Here is a 9,338-nt window from a genome sequence, read left to right as displayed (position 1 = left end):
GATTCCCATCTATATACAGCTTGCTAGTCCCCACTATTTCTTTTAGTTGCAGCCCTGCATTGCTTTCTACAACTACTGACACTTGCACAAGTGATTCCTTGATTAATGCCTCAGCACAGCGTTTCCCAAAATGGTGGGTGGCAAACCCACTTGAAGACCTTGGTCAAAGTACAAAGGCCCTGGACCCATCCTATTTCAACAAGCCCAGACTTTTGTATTTTTTATTAGCTCTCCAGGGGATTCTGATACAAAGTCTGGGAACTACTGCCTCTTTGAATGCTTACTGTGTCATGTTCTATGTGAGAATACATAAAAATGTAAGAAGACCTAAGTCCTGATCTAGACTTATAACATTTCAATGGTGATGGCCGCTTGCTTTCTCCTGAGCCACTGCACCAAAATAGGCAGCTATTTTCTCCCAATGAATTGGCCTGCTTATCTAACTGCGAGCAATACACTGAAGCAACAGTAGGCCCCCTTATCTGCAGGGGATATATTCCAAGACCCCCAGTAGATGCCTGAAACCGTGGATATTATCAAACCCTACATATACTATGTTCTTTTTTCTCTATGTCCATACCTATAATAAGGTTTAACGTATAAATTAGGCACAGTAAGACATTAACCACAATAATTATAAAATAGAACGATTATACTAATATACAGTGATAAAAGCTATGTGAATGTGATCTTTCTCCGTCTCTCATTCAAAATAACTTATTGTGCTATACTCACGCTTCTCCTTCTTGTGATGGCAGGAGACAATAAAATGCTTACCTGCTGAGATGAAGCGAGGGGAAGGACGCAGGCGCTGTGACGTAGTGTTAGGCTACTACTTACCTTCTGATAATTGGTCAGAAGGAGGATCACCTGCTTCCAGACGGCAGTTGACCATGGGTGACTGAAGCTTTGGAAAGCAAAATTGCAGATAAGGGGCGACTACTGTATTTACTTTTAGGAGCACAAGCCTTGGCATAAGATGGACCTGAATTTGAATCTCCTTTCCATCAATATCTGTTGATCTTGAGTAGAACACATTCTACCCAAGATGCACTCTCTGAGCATCAATTTCCTCAACTGTAAAATGAGGTAATGATACTTTCTCATGTCATCATTGCTAAGAATAAATGAGCTTAATGCATAGAAAATTTTTATCCCAATTACTGTTATCCACAAGTCTATTTTGACCGTCATAGGTCACATTGAATTCACTGCCTTTTGAAACTACTACTGTCTATCAACTAATCCTCACATAACAGAAGTAAACGGTTAAAGAAAGACATAACTTACCTACATGGTCGTTATGGAAGATCATAACCTAAACTCCTCAAGTTTGCCTGCATACTACGCAGACCTGAGAATACATGATAAATTACCATCCTACCAGATGATAGAAATCTAGAAGTTACACATTCATACATGCAGTAAAATGGTATGGAAATGACAATACTTCAGAAAAGCTCTCTCTCTCCACCCCCAAGGTGACACAGGAAAGCTGAAAAAGAACCCTGGTGGAGTGAATCTCAAACGTGCCTGCTCATTGAAATCAACTGAGGAATGTTAAAAACGACTGCCTGTGTCTCCCCCACGAACACATTCTTAACAAGTTTTTTTTTTTTGATGTTTATATATTTTGGGGAGAGAGAGACAGAGTGTGAGCAGGGAGAGGCAGAACCCGAAGCAGGCTCTGTGCACAGAGCCCCACGCAGGGCTCATAAGATCATGACCTGAGCCAAAGTCGGACACTTAACCGACTGAGCCACCCAGGTGCCCCTCCCACTAACAGATTCTAAATTAACTGATTTGTGAGGAGGTCTGGACATCCGAACTTTTATAAGCACCTCAGCAATAAAGCTGAAGAACCACTGCCCTTTCAATTCAGAGGACCCTATGGTTCTTTTCGTTTGAAAGAGACAGTTAGCTTAAAATCTATTTTTATATGATCAGCCTTTCTACATATTCCCAGCCTGGTGGTGTCCTTTGGAAGCAGTCTTTCTCCCTAATTATTCTGGAGCTCTTTTACAAATTCTGGCACCAGCCCCTGTTCTTTCTCAGAAGTTATCTGGTCCTATAATTTGGTATTTTCATGATTTATAGGGAGGAGCAACTTTCTTTCACTGGCCTCTCAGTTCCTACCCAGCACCTAGTATCCTGCAGGCACATACACCTTACTGAGTAATTATTGACCAACAGTCTAAACCCCGCCCTTGATCAGGTTTGTAATTAAGTACACAACTCAGAATTGGCATACTTACTAATTCTACAAGAACCAGAAGCAAAGTAAAATTGGGACTTACTTTCTTTACAGATTCCAAACTCAAATTGAGAAAACGTTTCCACTACAAGATGTACGTATTTTTGGAAGACATCTCCATTCTCTGAGTTCCAAGCATCATTTTGGAGTAATTCTAAAGGTAAAATGTCACCTCCTATGAGCCTGGAGTTCTCTCTTGTCCAGGAAGACAGACTAACATCTGGGAAAAGACAAAAGCCCCGAATAGGAGTTTTGTCTCTGTATTTATTGAGCTCACAAGATATTCCTACGTGGTGAACGTGAAGAAAACAAGTTACACGTGTGAACGTGGAGAAAACAATCAGACAGTAATCATTAACTTGTGTGTGTAAGAAGCAAAGGGTCTGGGGGGCAAGTGGAGTTTGTGATCTAAGTATAGTAGTATATTGGCGGCAGATGGAATGTCGTTTCCGGCAGGTGATATAACAAGTCACTAGTGATCCCATTATAATATCTCACTAGCTAGCCTCGGGCACGTTCACCCTGTGGTGATGGCTTTCCACCCTAAGCTTTTTTCTAACCCATTTATATGACTAGAACCTATTTCTCCACAGTGAAGTTGTGTTTTCTCTTAATGTTACGATTATATTATATCTAATTAGGAAAGACGTTGGCAGAATAAAAGCTACAACATTCATTTTGGAGAAATGAAGGAAAATAGAAAAAAATGCTACAACACTTATTTTGGAGAAATGGTAGCAGCATTTTCATTAAAATCATGAACAAGGTAAATACATTTAGTAGTCGATCCTCATTGAACATAGTTGTGGAAATTCTAGCCAATGCAATAAGCTGAAACAAAAATAGTAAGTATGCATAACAGAAAGGTTTTCAAAATTATTACTATTTGCAAATGATGTAATTTCCATGGTGAAAACCCAAGACATAAAACTTTGTGTCTCATGATTGGACTGCTACAATGTCAATATACAAAAATAGGGGCTCCTGGATGGTTCAGTTGGTTAAGCATCCGACTCTTGTTTTTGGCTCAGGTTCATGATCTCACGGTTTGTGGGTTCGAGCCCCGCATCAGGCTCTGCGCTGACAGTACAGAGCCTGCTTGGGATTCTTTCTCTCCCCTCTCTCTCCGCCCCTACCCAATTCGTGCTCGCTCTCTCTCAAATAAACTTTAAACAAATTTTTAAATAAAAAAATAATTATACAAAAATAAATATGCTCACTGCCTATCAGCACTATTCAGCCCAAAGAATACAAAAAAGTCAATTTTCTATGACAGTTTAAAATGTAAAGTATTAAATATAATTTTAACAGGAAATGTGAAGCACTTTTGTGTTTGCTGGCTATAAAGCTGCTAAGCCATTGGGTTTCTGTCTTACCTATTTACTCCTCTCAGACCATATGAATTTAATCTTCTTGTCATGGGATTTCCAAAAACTAAATAACCCAAGGGTCTGGCACTTAAACAAGAGGAATCACTTAATGTAATGGAAAGCATAAAGATTACAGAATAAAAGGCATATGATTTGTGTAAGTAAAGATGGGCCCCAGATGTGGAGACTTGATAGACTGTCCGTGTCTCACTTGGAACCATTGCTGGGTGTTCTCTTCCTGCCACTGCTAAATATTGCTATATGTTCCAGTATCCATAACCCAAAACGCAGCCAAGTAAGAGAACTGGTATCCTGATTCTGTGGTGAATTTGAACCCATAATCTCCAATTCTAGTGACTGCATGAATTTGAGTGTGGTGTAGTGAGTGGGGCCATTCATAAGTGCACTTGCTCTCAGCTTCTTTGAAACTTATGCTGGGACTGTACTTCCCAACCCATTTGAAGCTAGGTAAGGGCATGCGACTCTCTTTGACCAATAAAATGTGAGTAGAAGTAATCATGTGTCACCCCTGGATACAAGATCTAAGCAAGTGCACTATGCACCACCTCACCACAGAAATAAATGAAGATACATGTTGAGAAGGAACTTCCACTAGCCTGAGTCCCTGTGCAACCGTAATGTCCAAAATCCCCAGCCAACCCAGAGTGAGGAAGAAATACTTTTTGTGTGAGTGAAGAAATAGTTTCTAATTATGTTAGGTCCCTGACATTTGGAATTTTTTGTTACCACAGCCTTATGTTACTACGGTCTGACTAGAGAAAGTCCATTTTAGGGTTTTTATAGAGCTAGAAGGAGCCACTGGCCATGAATTCATTAGCGAGTCCAAACACGGAAGGATTACTACCAATTGATGTCAATCAAGAAACAAGAGGGTCCCCAGCTACTAGTTTGATTTTAAGCAGCATGGAAAAAATCTAACTCTGGACATCGTATTGTCACAATGTCATCAAAATCGAATGGGACGGGAACTATTAAGATGAAAGTATTACTTAGTGATCTGAGCATTGTACAAAAATAACTGACTTTTTTCCCTTATTCTTTGGCTGATATATCACCTCTGTATTTCTTTGGATTGACAGACAGTTTCCTCTGAAAAACTGCGGCTCATTTGCCCTTCTGGAGTAGCTAGGTGAGAGGTTTGTCACACAGGGAGACACAAATGGCAAAGAGACACTGGAGAGCAGGAGACAAGGAAAAAGGAGGAGGAAATATAAGGGAAATATAAGGGGAAAGCGAGCATGAATTTTTCTGGAGGAACAAAGAATGATTTCAATTTAATAAAAATGGAAAAATAGGGACAAAACAAGAGGCAAGACCGAATAAATGGGGGCAAGGAAAAGATAAAAGCATAAAAAGATGATTAAGAAGAAAACGAGCTAAATGAGAAAAAAAAATGTTTTTTTAAATTATGGAATGCTTGCATGGTTTTCTAAGTCCCCCAAAGATTTTTTTTCTAATGAGATGAATACAACTGATATAATGCTATTCATAAATAACCAGATCACCTTCTGCAGCACAAATTGCATTTTCAGCTGACTAGTTTATAATAAATAAATATTCACCAAAGTGCACGATTCTTTAGATTGGGTCATTTAGAAACTTCCATTCCATTAAAAGTAAGTTTTATTTCCTTGACAAAGGCCACTAGCTGAAACGTCAATTGCCTGTCCTAAGGGATGGCACCTGTAAGTAAAATAAACATATTTTTAATGGAATAGATGGTCAAAGTGACCTTATCTCAAGATAGCATGCACTTTGGTGAATATTTATTGTTGAATTAAAGAGATCCTGATACAAAAGGACAGTAGTTCCTTTTCATTACCTTTCCTTGTTATATAAAGACAAAAATTTTTTTAAATGCTGCAATTGCTTTCAGAATTTACCAATCATTGACTGAAACACCACACACATAATAAACACTATGAATAATTTGAAATAAATCTGCCAGTTCAGATTATAAATATGAATATGATGCTAAAATTAATCGTACATCCTTCCGACCAAAAATTCTTTTTCCATTTATCACTGATACCTTTATTTGTTCCTCTACAACATTTAATTGGTTTGCAATATATTTTCAAACAGTAACAACTAAAATCTAAGGTTATTACTGATGTGAAACTGAAATGTCAAGCTACATTTTTTAATTAAGAATAAATTTAGAGATATGCTGTATTTTTAAGTTCTTAAGTTGGCAAACAAGTCTATACTTACATTGGACCTAGGTGGAATGTTTCAACTGATGCCAGATGAAGATAGAGTAGTTCATTCAAGTGAGTGAAAATTTACCAAATCCCCACTGAAAAAAAACTGCCAGACATATTCCAAGATGTTTTTGGATGTGTTGAAGTCGATTTGCAAAATCTAGTATTTTCCAGTTGGGAAGGATCCTTTGAAATTGTGTGACTAATGTCCTTTATTTTCAAGATTAATATATTAAGTCCCAGAAAGTTCAAAAGTCTTCACAAGATTCATACCCTGTAATATTTGTAGAACTGGAACTACAGCCTTGATTTTTTTGTTGAGGAAAAAAACAAGGTTCTCCCTTCAAGTTCTGTGCCACTCTGTCTGAATCACAACCATTGCCATCAATTTTCCTACTTCATGCCCCACATTACACAAAAAGACTTCCTGTCTAACCTATGTGGAAATTACCTATTGCTACTTTTAAAAATCATACCAAAACTTAATGTCTTAAAAGAACAATATTTAGGGTCCATTGAGCGTCTGACTTTGACTCAGGTCATGATCTCAGAGCTCGTGAGTTCAAGCCCCGCATCAGGCTCTGTGCTGACAGCTCAGAGCCTGGAGCCTCCTTTGGATTCTGTGTCCTTCTCTTGCTCCTTCCCTCCCCTGCTCACCCACTCTCCCTCCCTCCCTCTCTCTGTTTCAAGAATAAACAAAACATCTTTTAAAAAAATTTTTTAGGGGTGCCTGGGTGGCTCAGTTGGTTAAGCATCCGACTTTGGCTCAGGTCATGATCTCGCGGTTTGTGGGTTCGAGCCCCACGTCGGGCTCTGTGCTGACAGCTCAGAGCCTGGAGCTGCTTCAGATTCTGTGTCTCCCTCTCTCTCTGCCCCCTCCCCCACTCACACTCTGTCTCTCTCTCCTTCAAAAATAAATAAACTTTAAAAAAAATTTTTTTTAAAAGAACAATATTATCTCTCAGAAATTTGGGAACAGCTCAGCTGGGGGATTCTGGCTCTGGGTATCGTGTGAGGTTCAATCAAATGTGAGCTGGAGCCAGGTGACCCACCTCCCACAACTACTCTCCTCTCAGGGCTGGCAGGTTGCTGCTGGCTGTTGCCCAGAACCTCAGTTCCTCTGTGCAGAGGCCTGTTCACAGAGTGGCTGAGAATGAGAAATCAAGAGACCAAAGCCGAAGCTTCATTTCCTCTTGTAGCCTAGCCTCAGAAGAAGTACTGTCTCTTTCACCGTATTCTATTTGTCACACAGGACCAATCCTAACATGAGAGGTAAATATTACACTCAGGCATGAAGACCAAGAGGCAAGGAGGATTGGAAACAAATTTAGGGTCTGACAACCACTGTCTGCCCAGGTCTTCAGTGACTGATGTCACTCCCACATGCAAAATATATGCATCCAACTGAAAGGGCAACAAAATCCGTAATCTAGTATAGCAAAGAGTTCTTCTCAATCTTAAGACCTGTGAACTAGAGAAGACATCCACCTGGATATGTGTGCATACACACACACACACACACACACACACACACCATCAATAGTAGGGGAGAAATGAGATGACCAGTGTAGATCCGTTCAAAAAAAAAAGAAAATGGGAGATACATAGGAATCACTGGTTGTTAAAAAATTGTAAAATGCAGGCAGTCATGTGTTGGCAGTTTCTTGGTTAGGCCTGGGCTATTCTCTAGGAAAGGCCTTTCCTATTCTCTAGGAAAGATCTTCACAGCTCTTGTCTCTACCTTCTGGGCTCTTTACCCCACTCTCCGTCATATGGCCCTCGTTTTCCCATCACAAATGGCCAGTGTGTTTAGATGAATAATTTTCTCAGCTTGTTTCATGCCTATAGCAGTTCAGAGGTCCAAAGGCCTCTTTTCATTTTGTATTATGTGTCCCTTTTAATTCAAGGAGACAGTGTTTACCAGACTATAACTCTCTTTAAAACCTATGGGCATCCTATGAAGCTATTGGCTTCCTTCCCTTAGACAAAATCCACACCCACACATTAAGTTCGTCTCTACCTTGAGGTTCTTGGAAACCTCCTGTAGCCCAACACCCTTGATACTTATAGGAGCCCTCTAGTTTAATAACAGGATCCATGAAATACATCTGTGGGATTCTTAAAGGAAACCATTTCTGTTTGAGGTACCACTTCATTTGTTTATTTTTTTTTACTAAGTCCTCAGTGTATTCGAATGCTTTATTTATTTATTTATTCATTTATTCATTTAACATTTTATTTATTTTTAAGAGAGAGAGAGAGAGAGAGAGAGAGAGAGAGAAGAGGGACAGAGAAAGAGGGAGACACAGAATCCAAAACAGGCTTCAGGGTCTGAGCTGTCAGCACCGAACCCAATGCGGGGCTTGAACTCACAAACTGTGAGATCATGACCTGAGCTGAAGTCGGACACTTAACCCACTGAGCCACCCAGGTGCCCCTTGAGGCACCACTTTAAATCTATTTGAGGTTATAATAGAGTTTTTCAGTCTTACCCTCGGTTGCATTTTCAGACAAGGAGTTCTCAAAGTGTGGTCCAAGGACATGTGGCGGGGGTGCCTCAAGACACTCAGAGAGCCCACTAAGTCAAAACTGTTTTCATAGTAATATGACATAATTTTATTTTTCAGTCTTATTGTCTTACTATCTTCTACATGTAGAATTTTCCAGAGGCTATGATGTCTGCCAGCTGCCTTCTATCAAGTTAAATGTTACAGAAATGTGTAAACATGTAAAACAATGACACTCTTCTATGTTGTTTTGAAAAATGCATTTTTGAATAAAAACATATTTGGTTATCATATAATGTGTGTTATTGTTTCAAATTAGATTTTAATTCTAAAATCACATATCACACACATAAAAAAAGCATCTCAGGGTCCTCAGTCATTGTAACAGGTGTAAAGGGCCCTAAGATTGAAAAGTTGGAGAAATAACCACTTTTTATTGTTTTGTTTACAAAAGAGCCTATCTGTTCAATGTATTGCTTACATTAGCTATTATAAAATCTCTCTGCAAAGAGCACAAACAACAGCAGTAAAAAATAATTAGACAAAAGAGGGGCATCTGGGTGGCTCAGTCAGTTAAGCAGCTGACATTGGCTCAGGTCATGATCTCACTGTTCATGAGTTCGAGCCCTGTGACGGGCTCTGTGCTGACAGCTCGGAGCCTGGGGCCTGCCTCAGATTCTGTGTCTCCCTCTCTCTCTCTGCCCCTCCCCCACTCACACTGTGTGTTTCTCTCTCTCAAAAATAAGTAAACACTTAAAAAAATAAAAAAACTAATAATCAGACAAAAGAAACACAACATGTCCTGTGGAAAATCACGTGACAGACTGCCTGACTTAAAGATGAGTAGGACTCTGGAAGGTTCTTTGGTAAGATAATTGTCTCCAGCATTCAAAATTATATTTTTTCTATAGAAACAACATGTAGACCATAAAGACCCAGTGATGAGTCTCTCACATTGGACCCAACCGACAATAGGCAGTTC

The sequence above is a fragment of the Panthera tigris genome, chromosome B3, assembly GCF_018350195.1.
Source record: "Panthera tigris isolate Pti1 chromosome B3, P.tigris_Pti1_mat1.1, whole genome shotgun sequence".
Lineage (NCBI taxonomy): Eukaryota > Metazoa > Chordata > Mammalia > Carnivora > Felidae > Panthera > Panthera tigris.
The sequence above is the reverse complement of the archived record's forward strand: the minus strand, read 5'-3'. Positions refer to the sequence as shown.